Below are 14991 nucleotides of genomic sequence, written 5' to 3'. Positions count from 1 at the left end.
GTTGTCTCAGGTCATTTGGCAAGCAGCCCATTCTTCCTTCTAGATGGATACTCCACGTCTACCTCCTTCCTTCTAGATAGACACTCCACGTCTACCTCCTTCCTTCTAGATGGTGTGGGGAGCAACTCAGACTAGACTAAGTTACTGGAATTAAGACTTATTCTATGCATCTGCTCTCCCACAATATGGCGCTGGGAGAGGAGGAAACAGCTTCTACACAGCTGCCTCCAGTTCAACCAATAAACAGCAGGACTTGCTCCTGATTGGAGGAGAGCAGCGTACTCGGCGTGTGGGCAGCAGAGTTGGGATTGGTGGAAGAGGACTATAAAGGAGGAGAGAGACAACATGCACCAGGAACATCTAAGGGGAACATCCATCTGAAGGAACACCTGTGCAGCCCCCGAGAGAGCCGGCCAGCGGTGTGCCGCTCCCCCGCGGAAGTGGGGAAAGTGGCAGGGGGAACCGCCCTTCCACGGAGGTGGAAGGGACGGTAGCCAACCCGGGAAGAACCAGCAGCAAACCCGGGGAGGGCCGAGCAGACAAAAGAACAGTGCAGGGTCCTGTGTCGTTCCTCCACGAAGACGGGGAGCGTCATAATGGTGCCGTGACTCGGATATGAAGCCTAGGCAGGGTTTAGTGTCGTTCCTCCATGAAGAGGGGGAGCGACAGATGGATACTCCACGTCTACCTCCTTCCTTCTAGATGGACACTCCGCGTCCACCTCCTTCCTTCTAGATGGACACTCCGCGTCCACCTCTTTCCTTCTAGATGGATAATCCGCGTCCACCTCCTTCCTTCTAGATGGATACTCTGCGTCCACCTCCCTCCTTCTAGATGGATACTCCGCGTCCACCTCCCTCCTTCTAGATGGACACTCCGCGTCCACCTCTTTCCTTCTAGATGGACACTCTGCGTCTACCTCCCTCCTTCTAGATGGACACTCTGCGTCTACCTCCCTCCTTCTAGATGGATACTCCGCGTCTACCTCCTTCCTTCTAGATGGATACTCCGCGTCTACCTCCTTCCTTCTAGATGGATACTCCACGTCTACTTCTTTCTAGATGGATACTCCGTGTCTACCTCCTTCTTTCTAGATGGATACTCCGTGTCCACCTCCTTCCTTCTAGATGGATACTCCACGTCTACCTACAGACTAACAATCAGTGACTTCATTACTGTAGTTGTCTCTAAATTTTCCAGCTAGTACATGTGCCTCACACATATTTTCTTCTCTAGGAAAATCTCCATTATTTTGTCTCTTGGCTCCGCCACTTAAATTTTAGAATCAGTTTTATCACTTACCACAAAGCAAATCCTGTTGAGATTTCCATGGCAACTGATTAAGCCAACAGATAACTGATTATATCTTTGCATGCTGGACAGTCCTTTCCAAAAATGCATTCATCTCCCTATCGATTTAAGCCTTCTTTTAAAGTGTTTTAAATGTGGGGCTTGGTGTTGTAGTGGTGCAGGTAAAGCCACTGTCTGCACCTCCGGCATCCCATATGGGTGCTAGTTCAAGTCTTGGCTGCTCTGCTTCCGACCCAGCTCCCTGCGGATGTGCCTGGGAAAGTACGGGAAGATGGCCAAGTGCTTGGGTACCTGCACACACATGGGAGACCCAGGAGGAAGCTCCTGGCTCCTGTCCTCTGATCAGCCCAGCTCTGGCCGATGCAGCCATTTGATGAGTGAACCAGTGGATGGAAGATCTCTTTGTAATTCTGCCTTTTAAATAAATCGATCAATCTTAAAAAATGTGTTTTAAATTTATTTTTATTTTATTTAAGAGGCAAAGAGACAGAGTGAGTCACAGTTCCCATCCACTGGCTCACTCCCCGAACAACTGCCAGCAGCCAGTCCTGGTCTCCCGTGTCAGTGTGGGGACTGAATCACCTGAGCTACCACCTGCTGCCTCACAGGTTGTGCAGTAGCAGGAAGCCAGAGTCAGGAGCAGAGAAAGGACTCCAACCCAGGCCTCTCAACTGGCATCTTTTTTTTTGTTTGTTTTTTGTTTTGTTTTGTTTTTTTTTTTTGACAGGCAGAGTGGACAGTGAGAGAGACAGAGAGAACGGTCTTCCTTTGCCGTTGGTTCACCCTCCAATGGCCGCCGCGGCTGGCGCGCTGCGGCCGGCGCACCGCGCTGATCCGATGGCAGGAGCCAGGAGCCAGGTGCTTTTCCTGGTCTCCCATGGGGTGCAGGGCCCAAGCACCTGGGCCATCCTCCACTGCACTCCCTGGCCACAGCAGAGGGCTGGCCTGGAAGAGGGACAACTAGGACAGAATCCGGCGCCCCAACCGGGACTAGAACCCGGTGTGCCGGCGCCGCTAGGCGGAGGATTAGCCTAGTGAGCCGCGGCGCCGGCCCTCAACTGGCATCTTAACAGCCAGGCCAAATACCTTCCCCTGTTTAACCCTCTTTGTCTTTATTTCAATACAGTTTCAAATTCTCCATAAAGGATCAACATATGTCTGCGATTTAATCCTACTTAGTATAGTTTTTTGGTTCAGTAACTCTAATCTTTTATTTTTTAACTGTGGTAACATGTGCATAACAAAATTTACCATCTCCATCATTCTTATGCTTATAGTTTAATGGTGCTAGCTAAAGTCACACTGTTTTACAACCAACATCTAGAACGTTTCCATTGTGCAGAACTAAAATTCTACAGCAAGTGGACAACAATGGCCCTTTGTCCACTCCTGCCAGCCCATGTTAACTAGCAATGGACATGTGTGGGCTGTGTCCATCTCCTGGCTACCATGAATAGTGCCGCTACAAACACAGGCATACTCATATCTCTGTGAGACCCTGCTTTCAAGTCCTTTGTATATCTGGAGGTGAAACTGCTGGACCGTATGATAGTTACAGTTTTAATTCTTTGAGGAACCCCCACACCACGTCCCATCAAAAGTCTACAGTGTTTCTGTTTGTTCTTTTGTTGTTGTGACAGTAGCCATCATAATGAATGGGAGGTGGTAGCTGACTGTGGTTTTCAGTTTCTTGAAGATTCATTTATTTATTTGAAAAGTAAAGAGACACAGAGAGGGAGAGGCAGAGACATGTGTGCGCACACACACACACACACACACACACAGAAAGAGAGAGAGAGAGAGAGAGAGAGAATGAATCAATCTTCCATCTGCTGCTTCATTCCCCAAATGGCCACAACAGTCAAACATGAGCCAGTCAAAGCATGGAACCAGGAATTCCACCCTGGTCTCCAATGTGGGTGGCAGGTGTCTGGGCTTCTGGGCCATCCTCCACTGCCTTCCCAGGTGCTTTAGTGGGAAGCTGGATCAGAAGTGGAGTAGATGGGACTCAAATTGGCACTCTGAAATGTGATACCACTGCCACAAGCAGCGGTTTAACCCACTGCAGCACAAGGCTGGCCTCTGGTTTGGATTTGCATTTCGCTAATGTCTACTGATCATCAGCATTTTTTTCATATGCTTGTCGGCCATCTGGATCTCATCTCTGGAGAAATGTCTATTCAAGCCCTTTGCTCATTTTTCAACTGAGTTTCTTGTTTTTATTGTTGAGCTAAATTCTGTGCATGGTCTGGATATTAACCCCTTAGCAAATACGACCTGCAAATGTCCTCCTCCACTCCCCTGGCTGCCTTTTCCTTCTGCCGGATGCCTTTCTCTGCATTTGCTGGCTTTACGTGTGTGGCTCCTGCCCGCTGCTACTACTTATGATTCATCCAGAGACTTTGAGGCTCTCTAAAATGACAGATATCATGTAACAATAGATTTATTTCCTGGGACTCAAACACCTATTTCCTTTCCTTGTTTGCTACTTAGGATGCCAATAAGATGCTGAATAAAGGTGGTAGAGCAAGCTTCCCTGTTTACTTTTCCATCTTAAACAAGCGCTGTGGACATTTTGCCAGTAAATACAGTAGATGCTTTTAGTCGCTGTAAATACTCTATTAGGTTAAGAAAGTTTCTTCTCAGGGTCAGTTGCGTAGTTGGTAAAGCCGTTGCCTTCAATGCTGGCATCCCATATGGGCATAGGTTCAAGACCCAGCTTTTCTGCTTTCCAGTCCAGCTCCCTGTTAATGAACGTGGGAAAGCAGTGGAAGATGGCCCAAGTGCTTGGGCCCATGCACCCACTGGGAGATCTGGAAGAAGCTCTGATTCCTGTCTTCAGCCTGGCTCAGCCTTGGCCATTGTGGACATTTGGGGAGTGAACCAGATGGGGGAAAATCTGTCTCTGTCTCTTCCTCTCTGTGTAACTGACTATCAAATAAATCTTAAAAAAAAAAAATTAGGAAACTGAATCCAGAAGTGTTTACAAACAATAATACATCATGACCACATTGGTTTTGCTCCAGTAATTAGGATGTATTATAATTTATCATATTCTTAGCTTGATGGATTTTCTATTCCATCTTGAGTCAGTTTTGGTAAGCAATGCTGTTATAGGTATCTGCTCTTTCTTTTCTTATAAAATGTCTCATTTATTTGAAAGGCAGAGTTAGAGAAGAGAGAGATCATTCATCTGCTGATCCACTCCCCAAGTGGTCTGCATGGCAGGGGCTAGGCCAGGATGAAGCCAAGAGTCAAGAGGGTCTTCCAGATCCCCCAGATGTGTACAGGGACCCAAGGACTTGGGCCATCCTCTGCTGCTTTCCCAGGTGCATTAGCAAGGAGCAGGGAGCCGGGCCAGAAGTGGAGTGGCTGCAACTCGAACTGGAGCCCAAATGGGATGCTGATGTCACAGGCAGCGGATTTACCAGCTACGCCACAGCATCGGCCTCGGAATCTGCTCATTTTTAACATAGCTTTCAATATATAAATGTACAGTTATTTCATACTTTTATAATTGACTCTCAGAGAACACAGTCTATATGATACTAATTCTTTTGCTTCCCACAGGTGGTCAATTCTTGTGTGTTTAAAAAAGAATATGGAGCCAGCGCTGTGGTATAGCAGATAAAGCCGCTGCTTGCAGTGCCAGCAACCCACATGGGCGCCGGTTTGAGTCCTGGCTGCTCCCCTTCTGATCCAGCTCTCTGCTAAGGCCTGGGAAAGCAGTAGAGGATGGCCCAAGTCCTTGGGCACCTGCACCCGCATGGGAGACCTGGAAGAAGTTCCTGGCTCCTGGCTTCAGATCAGCTCAGCTCTGGCCATTGCGGTCACTTGGGGAGTGAACCAGTGGACGGATCTCTCTTTCTCTTTCTCTCTCTGGCTCTACCTCTCTCTGGCTCTCTCTCTATAACTCTGTCATTCAAATAAATAAATAAATAGAATGTGCAATCATTAATTGTTGGATACATTCAAATTTTCTGTTCTTCATTTTGGTTTTCAATTGAAAGGCAAAATTAGAGAAAGAGAGAGAGAGAGAGAGATGAGAGATGAGAGATGAGAGATTATGAAAGATGGGAGATATCTTCCATCCACTGGTTCATGTTCCAAACGGCTGCAGCAGCCAGGGCTGGGCCAGGCCGAGGCCAGGAGCCAGAAGCTTCATCTAAGTCTCCCATGTGGGTATAGAGATCCAAGCACCTGGGCCATCTTCCATTGCTTTCCCAGGCGCATTAGCAGGGAGCTGGATCGGAAGTGGAACACCTGGAACACGAACCAGTTTCAACATGGGATGCCAGCATTGTAGAGGCTGCTGAACCCACCACAGCGCAGGCCCCACACACCTATAGTAAATGAAGACAGCTTCTAGTTTTCATTTTTCATTTGTTTCTCTAATGATTCCAACAATTTCTGAGAGAGATGTCAAGAATTATCCATTTGGGGGCTGGCATTGTAGCCACAGGGAGAGTGAACCAGCACATGGAAGATCTGTCTCCCTCTTCCTGTAGCTCTGGATTTCAAATGAATAAGCAAGTCTTTTGAAAAAATAATCCGTCTTCGGGGCCAGCATTGTGGTAAAGCCACTTTCTGTGACACTGGCATTCCCTATTGGCGCTGGTTCGAGTCCTGGATGCTCTGTTTACAATCTATCTCCCTGCTAATGTGCCTGGGAAAGCCGTGGAGGACGGCCCAAGTCTTTGGGCCTCCGCACCCATGTGAGAGACTCGGCTGAGACCCTGGCTCCTGGCTTCAGCCTGGCCGAGCCCTGGCCTTAGCAGCCATCTGAGAAGTGAACCAGCAGATGGAAGACCTCTCTATCTTTCAAATAAATAAATGATTATCTTTAAAATAATAATCCATTTTGATAATATATTTCTCAATTTGTTGTTCTTATTAATTTTTGATTTTTAAATATAGCTACATTCTTGGACATGTATTAGTGTAGAATTATCAATTGGATCTTTTTATTTAACTTTTATTTTCATTTTATTTGCAAGGTAGAGAGAAAAAGAGATCGTCCATCCACTGGTTAAATCCCCAAATACCAAAAATAGCTGTACTAGCCCAGGCCAAAGCTAGAAGCCCAGAACTCAAGCCAGATCCCTCATGTGGGACACTGCTTCTCAGGGTGTGTATTTTTAAATCTTTGATAAGCCAGACTTTTAAAAAAAATCCATTTGATAACCATTGCTTTTCATATAGAAAATTTAATTTACTGATTGTTAACATGTTTATTCAAGTATTTTATTTGAATATTTTATTCAAATATTCATTATAGGCTTCAGAACATGGACCCTCCCCTGGGGAGAGGGAGAGGAGGGGGAGGGGAGCTGTTTTGTGCTGGGATGCCCTGCGGTTCGGTTCGGTTCGAGCTCAGGGTGATGGATGCAGAGCTGTTGGAAGTGCAAATGACAGGAACAGCCTCCAAGCCAACAATCCTGAGCCTCTTCCCTTAGCTGTAGTGTTCCCAAGCTTTGCAGAGGGTGGCTGGTGTGTGGTGTCTGGGAGACAAGCTCCAGCCCCAGCGCAGGAACACGCCGTGTGGCAGTCACTGCACTGCTGTCCCACTCCCCACCTCAAAGCCTGTCCCTTGGTGCCCCCCTGCCCTGCACGGCAACTGGTGTCCCCACCCTGGGCGTGGCCACGGATTTCTCTTTCATCTAAGAAATGCCTGTCCTGGGCCATCTCTCCCAAGCCCTGTGTGTTCTTAGAGAATTTCACTTCCAGAGGTGCTAGGACTGCCCAAGTTATATGAACTCTTCAGTTGTCTTCAATTTGTAACTTGCTTTTGTTTATTTGAAAGGGAGAGGGGAAGTGGGAGGGGGAGGGGGCGCTCCTACCCACTGATTCACTCCCCAATGCCCACAGTGAATGGGAGCTGAAACTTGGAGCTTAGAACTCAATCCAGGTCTCCCACGTGGGTGGCAGAGACCCGATCAGCTTGAGCCTTCAGCTACTGCCTCCCAGGATCTGTATCCACAGAAACCTGTGAACCTGTGGGTGAGAGCCTTCTCATGTAAGTAGTAAATAAGGATTTTGCAAGTCAAATCACAGAAAAGTCTATGAGGAGGAATCAGCAAACTAGCACAGTCAGTAGCAGGTTTAACATACAACTTCACTCCCTTTAAACCTAATCCCGCCTCTCCCAGCCCGGAGGCACAGCTGCCTAGCATGTCGGCTGCACCTCATCGAAGCCCACCCCAGCCACTCGCTGCCCTCAGTGCTGGTTCTCTGTCCCCGCGCACCCCCCTCTCCTGCGTGCCATTTCTTCCCTCTCGCTTCCATTGGCTCCTCCCCAGCGTTTGGCGGCATGCCTTACTGCGGACACACTTGCTGGGCTTTTTCCTGAAAATATCTCCATTTCTTCTTTTCTCTTGAGCAGAGGAGCTGGGGGCAGAGCTCCAGGCTGCCCTTCTCTCCTCTAGCCCCTCTGACCCTTCCGTTTCCTTTCCTATTTGCATCTCCTTACGCGCGTGTTCACCTCCATAGCCTTGTTCTACCTCCTGGTTAATTCCCTCAGATCATTTCCTTCCCGTTTTTCACTCTAGCTGTCTCAGATTTACCACTTCAACCTTCTGTTGAACTTAGCCTTAACACTTTTTATTTCTAGAGTTCGATCTGGCTGTAGCATTTTCTAAGGTTCTTGGCATGTTAAACCTGCTACTGACTGTGCTGGTTTGCTGATTCCTCCTCATAGACTTTGCTGTGATTTGACTTGCAAAATCCTTATTTACTACTTACATGAGAAGGCTCTCACCCACAGGTTCACTCCTCAGATGCTTGCAAGGGCCAGGGGCCTTGAAGGCCAGAGCCAGGAACTGAGTCTTCCCCACTGTTTGAGTCATCACCTGCTTCTCAGGGTCTGCGTCAGCAGGAAGCCGGAGTCAGAATCCAGAGATGAGGATCCAGCCCCGGTTCTGATGCAGGACATGGGTGCCTTAATTGCTAGGGAAAATGTCCACTCCTGGGCATGTAATTTTTTTAAAACTGCATTCTTTCACAATTCATCTTTTAAGTGTTTATTTATCTTAATTTTTATTTGAAAGACAGAGACAGAGAGATATGGAGATATTCTTCCATCCACTGGTTTACTCCCCAAATGGCTACAGCAGCCTGGGCTGGGCCAGGCCAAAGTTAGGAGGCCAGAAACTCCATCTGGGTCTCCCACATAGGTGGCAGGGACCCAGGTACTCGGGCCATCATATGCTGCTTTCCCAGGTGCATTCACGGGGAGCCAGATAGGAAACAGGGCAGGTGGGAGCCATGCCAGGACTCCAATATGGGGTGCTAGTGTCACAAGCAGTGGCTTAACTTTCCGCACCATAACGCCAGCCCCTGGGTGGGCAATTTTTGATAATGGGTTTCCCTACAGCATGGATTGTTTGCTATGTGGAAGTCCATTTGCTCTGATTTGTAGAAGCAGCGCTACAGAGGGATTTCTAAAAATCTCTTTCCTGTCGGTATTCCAGGGCAGTGCTTCCCAACAGCACTTGAGAGCCACAGGTGCTGAGCAATGGGGGTGCTGCTGCTCTGAGCCACTGGGAATGAGCAACTTACTCTTCAATTTTCACTAACTTTAACTATAAACTTAGAGTAGCCACATGTGGCTAGCGATGACCATAACCGGAAAGCGGGCGCTTCCTTTCTTCCAGGTAAATGCTCACGCTGGGTGTCGGTGTGGGAATTTCCGTGCAGGCTGGTGGTTGAACTCTGGACTTGGCAGTTCTTCTTGGCAGAGACTACGGCTTCAGTCTCTCAAGACTGATGGGGTTTTTCCTTCCAGAGCCTGGCGGTTACCTGTTTCATTGATCTGGGGATCAATGGATTTTTTCCTAGCCCTTACCAAAGCATTTCTTCTACTCACCAGAATGGACCCAAGACAGACTTCCGATGCCACAGGGCACTACCTACCGCTAGCGCCAAAATCCAGTGTTGTCTGACAGGTTTCTGGGCATCACAGATTGGGGCTGGACTCTTACAGCCAGGGATTTCTCTGTTCTTTAAGCTCAGTCCTGCATCTCATTCTTATTGCTGCCTTTAATCCAGCATGCATGCCTCTGCCATTGAGGAAGGAGGCTACAATTAACTTAGTCTACCCCAGTGCTGGAGCTACCAGGGAGGCTGGCATAATAGAAACACCTTCTCATCAATTATCTGAAATAGAAGCTGAATTATTCTTGCATTTCTAGAACAAGTACCACTTGATTACGCTCAAATTAACTAATTTTTTAAAATTTTAAACAAGATTTATTTATTTGAAAGGCAGAGTTACAGAGAAGGACAGACAGAGGCAGAGTGAGAGAAAGATCTTCCATATGCTAGTTCACTCCCCAGATGGTTGTAATAGCCATGGTGGGGCTGGGCCAGGCTGAAGCCCAGGAGCCTGGAACTTCATCCAGGTCTCCCAGGTGGGTGCAGGCGCCCAAGCACTTGGGCCATCTTCTGCTGCTTTCCCAAGTACATTAACAGGGAGCTGGATTGGAAGGGGAGCAATCTGGACTCTAACCAGTGCTCGCATGGATGCCAGCATCACTGACAGCGGTTTAACACGCTGTTCCACACGGCAGCCCCAACTTACTAATTTTCTAATCAGGAGTTCTTCACCTACAGTAAACAAAGACAGCTTCTAGTTTTCTTTTTTCTGCTGTCCTTGTCTACTTAGGCATTGACATTTATGTTGATTTAACAACATGGCTTGGCTGTGTCTCTACCTTGTGCTCTAGAGTGAAATGCACAAAACGAAACCTGCTCCTTGAAGGTCTGCTAAACAGTCCAGGCTCGACACAGACCATTCCAATCGGCTTCTTTTTTTCTTACTCACTTGTGGGCTATTAAGATTTTCTGCTACTTCTTATACCAAATTTTGCAGTTTCCTAAAAACTGTCCATTTTATTTAGGTCTTCCAAGTCATCAACATAAAGTTGTTCATAATATTCTTACAATCACCAAGCCAAAAAAAAAAAAAAAGCATAAAACTGTTTTGTATAAATCTGTTTTCATTTCTTTTTTTAAAAAAATTATTTATTTGAAAGGGAGACACAGAGGCGGGGGGTTGGGGGAGAGATCTATGAGGGTCTATCATGTAGCATCTTAATTGCTGTACCATATATCTGCTGCCACTTTAATTTATGACATTATTTTTGTACTTTTAAAAACTTACACCTGTCACCTTCCTCCACAGTGCAGTAAGCAGCACATCAGTCTCAAAAAAGTACACCTGTCAATAGATCTACTTTGCTAGTTTTGTAGATAATCATCTTTTTGTTATATTTAAATTATGCTCAAGTTTATTTCTATTTCAGTAAGTTTCTGTGCTCATTGTTATGGCTCCCTTCTACTTCAGTTCTTTTTTTTTTTTTTTTGACAGATAGAGTTATTTATTTATTTGACAGATAGAGTTAGACAGTGAGAGAGACAGAGAGACAGAGAGACAGAGAAAGGTCTTCTTCCTTCCACTCCCCAAATGGCCGCCACTGTGCTGATCCAAAGCCAGGAGCCAGGTGTTTCCTCCTTGTCTCCCATGCGGGTGCAGGGGCCCAAGGACTTGGGCCATCCTCCACTGCCCTCCAGGGCCACAGCAGAGAGCTGGACTGGAAGAGGAGCAACCAGGACTAGAACCGGCGCCCATATGGGATGCTGGTGCCGCAGGCAGAGGATTAACCAAGTAAGCCATGGCGCCAGCCCCTCTACTTCAGTTCTATCAGTACTTTATAGTTTCAGAGAACTGAAGCTGAGGTTCATTTATTTTTTTAATCTTTTTTTTAGAAAGTACACAAAAAGTTGCAATTTCAGTATCATTTAAGATAGAGGACACAGGTTTAGACAAACTGTGCACACAGGCGTGTGTGTGTGTGTGTTTTCATTAGAGGCAGACAGAGCTCCCGTCCAGTGGTTCACTCCCTATGCGCCCTTAAGAGCCAGGACTGGGCTGGGCCCACAGGGAGCTGGGCACTCTGTCTCAGCTCTGGTCTCCCACATGGGTGCAGGGATCCAAGGTCTGCACAGGCAGGGAGCTAGAATCAGGAGCTGGAGCCAGGACTTGAGCCCAGGCCCTCTGATACGGGGTGCAGGCGTCTTAACCAAGTCCTAATGCTATGCCAAATGCTCACTCCAAATGGTACCTCTACAGGCATTTACTTTCATAAAGTTTTAGTTGTCAACTCTTCTTCCAAAAAGGCAGGTGTTTATTTTCTTTTTAAATTACAATGTGTATTCAGGTTTACTTTTTTTTTTCCTGTCTGTGGATCCGCAGTTTCCCTGCATAGTGTTCAGGAAGGCTGTGTCTGCTGCAGGCCAGGAGGAGGTGAGGGGCGAGGCAGGGGGACATCTGGAGACTGAGCCTTCCAGGCCCAAGCGCAGGTGCGGGCGAGGGACAGCAGGAAGGGCAGCGAGCCTGGGGGAGGGGTAGGAGATGGGGGTGCAATGGGGCGGGAGGGCCTCGTATCAGCCTAAGGACTGTGCTTTCACCCTGAGTCAGAGGAAAACCAGGGAGCGTGCTGAGCAGGCAAGGGTCTGATGTGTTTAACAGGATTACCCTGGTTGCTATATTTAGTACAGACTGAAGGGACAAGGACAGAATTAGGGCCACCATATGAAAAGCCTCTGAAATAATTTCCACATGATATACACATGCACACTCGTATACAAACACCACTACACACATGCACACTCGTATATAAACACGTGCCACTACACACATGCACACTCGTATATAAACACGCACCACTACACACATGAATACTTGTACACAAAAACACACTACACACATGCACACTCATATACAAACACGCACAACTACATACACGAATACTTGTATAAAACACGCACTATACACATGAACACTCATATACAGTTGCCGCTACACACATGCATACTCATATACAAACACGCACCTCTATACACATGTATACTTGTATACATACAAAGATGCACGACTACACATGTGCATGCTTCTATACACACACCACTACACACATGCACACTTGTATACATACACCACTACGTACATGCATACTCGTATACACACACTATGTACATGCACACTCATATACATATACCACTATGCACATGTATACTCAGACACAAATTTGCACCACTACACACATGCACTTGTATACAAACACGCGCCACTATACACACACATACTCGTATACAAACACGGACCACTATACACATGCATACTTGTATACACACACACACACCATTACACACATGCATACTCATACACACACTATATACATGCATACTCATATACACACACACACTACTGCACACACACATCTCGTATACAAACACACCACTACACACATACATATTCATATACAAACACATACCACTACACACATGCACACCTGCATACACACAAACACGCATCACTACACATATGCATATTCCTATACACACAATATGGAATGCTGGCATTGCAGGTGGCAGCTAAACCCACTGCACCACAACACTGTCCTCTTATTCTTAATTTTTTAAGTTAATAATTTTAAAAATTTTGTATTGTGACATACTATTTTCTAAAAGGCTTCAAAAAGTGAAATATTATAATTGCTAAGCTTCAGTTTAACCTAACTGGTAAAGCCACAATTTTGATTAATATATCATAGAAATGTAATCCATGTAATTTTTATTAATTTTCCAAGATTTAACAGTATTAGCTCTCTGACAGTTATGAAAATATGGTTAGGCAGAGTAAAATGTAATTGGTTCAGGCCAGCGCTGCGGTATGCACAATGAGTTAAGCCTCTGCCTGTGCAATGGCATCCTATACGGGTGCCGGTTCCAGTCCTGGCTGCTCCATTTTTAGCCAGCTTCCTGTTCATGTGCCCCGAAAATCAGAAGACGGCCCGAGTGCTTAGGCCTTGCACCCACATGGGAGACCCAGAAAAAACTCCTGGCTTCTTGGCTTCAGATCGGCCCAGCTCTGGCTGTTGCAGCCATTTGGGGAGTGAACCAGCAGATGGAAGACTTCTCTCTCTCTCTGCCTCTGCCTCTCTGTAACTCTCAGCCTTTCAAATAAATAAAAAAAAAATCTAAAAAAAAAAATAGCATTGTGGTGCATATATCCTATTACAACTGAAATTTTCACTTAGACTGTTTTGAAAATGATTCCCTGTTGAGTGACAATTGTTAATGCCTACAGAACTCTAGTTGACAACTATGCCACTGTGTATATTCACCTGTTGCTAAATCCCTGCTTTTCCAAACATAGAGGAGCTTTGTACAATACAGAGTTCACCCATTATGTCACAGCACCAGCCCCATGATGTTATTTTTGATAAAAAAATTTTTTTTGACAGGCAGAGTTAGACAGTGTGAGAGAGAGAGAGACAGAGAGAAAGGTCTTCCTTTTCCCATTGGTTCACCTCCCAAGTGGCTGCTACGGCTGGCGTGTTGTGGCTGGCACGCTGGGCTGATCCGAAGCCAGGAGCCAGGTGCTTCCTCCTGGTCTCCCATGTGGGGGCAGGGCCCAAGGATCTGGGCCATCCTCCACTGCACTCCCGGGCCACAGCAGAGAGCTGGACTAGAAGGGGAACAACCGAGACAGAATCTGGTGCCCCAACCGGGACTAGAACCCGGGGTGCCAGCGCTGCAGGCGGAGGATTAGCCTAATGAGCCGCGGCACCAGCCTTTGATAAAATTTAAAAGCATGATTTATGGGGCCAGCTTTGTGGCATAGGGGGTTAAAAAAAGTGCTAAATGTAGGTAAGAAATGATGCTCAAGATAATCAGTCACTAATTAGGGAAATGCAAATCAAAAACACAGTGAGGATGTGGCCAATATTGTTATACAGCAGATAAAACCATCGCGTGCGATGCTGGCATCCCAAATAAGCACTGGTTCAAGTCCTGGCTGGTCTACTTCCAATCCAGCTCCCTGCTAACGTGCCTGGGAAAGCAGTGGAGGATGGTCCAAGTGCTTGGGTCCCTGCACGCATGTGGGAAACCTAAATGAAGCTCCTGGCTCCTGGTTTCTGGGATCAGCCCTGCCTGTTATGGCCATTTGGGGAGTGAACCAGCAGATGGAAGACCTCTCTGTCATTGTTTCTGCATCTGTCTCTCTCTTTTTCAAATAAATAAAATAAATATTTTTTTAAAATATGACACACAACAGTATATATTATTAATGGCCATCTTTTCATGTATAATAAAAACAAGAAAAATATGAATGGAAATCCTAAGCAACAAATTCGAAGCTGAAGCCATCTCTGAGGAGGAAAGGTAATGGGTTTGGAGGCTATCTTGGGGCTTTACGTTTTCTAAAAAAGATTTTTATGTTTTTAAAAAAGGTCTGAAGCAAATTTAGCAAAATGTTAAAATTCAATAAAGTCCTTCATATATGCTTGCAGTATTTCATAAGAAATTATATGTTTGCTACTTGCTAGTTCAGAAAAGGACCGCTCAAACATTTCAGAGGAGACAATTTAAGTAAATACTTGCTGAAAAGACCCTAACAGCACAGTCATACAACATGTAAACAGTGAAACCTGATAACAGGGCACTTCATATGCACAAATTTTAAGAAATATATAAACACATGAAAAATCAAATCTATTCCTACAAAAATGCGACATATAATGCTTCCCTCCCTCAATAGCATATTGTAGACTTCTCATTACCTGTTCATATAGATGTATTTCATTTATTATAACCGCTACATGGGATTCCATAACA

General features: G+C 46.1%; 1 protein-coding gene across 16 annotated transcripts in view; it reads right to left on the bottom strand.

Moving 5' to 3' along the window:
- The window catches only part of DTNB (dystrobrevin beta), a 248570-nt gene that overhangs the window by 122330 nt on the left and 111249 nt on the right, over positions 1-14991 (bottom strand). The gene's annotated exons all lie outside the window — the stretch shown is intronic.

The sequence above is a fragment of the Oryctolagus cuniculus genome, chromosome 2, assembly GCF_051225735.1.
Source record: "Oryctolagus cuniculus isolate XC-2025 breed Fujian yellow rabbit chromosome 2, ASM5122573v1, whole genome shotgun sequence".
Classification (NCBI taxonomy): Eukaryota; Metazoa; Chordata; class Mammalia; order Lagomorpha; family Leporidae; genus Oryctolagus; species Oryctolagus cuniculus.
The sequence above is the reverse complement of the archived record's forward strand: the minus strand, read 5'-3'. Positions and strand labels throughout refer to the sequence as shown.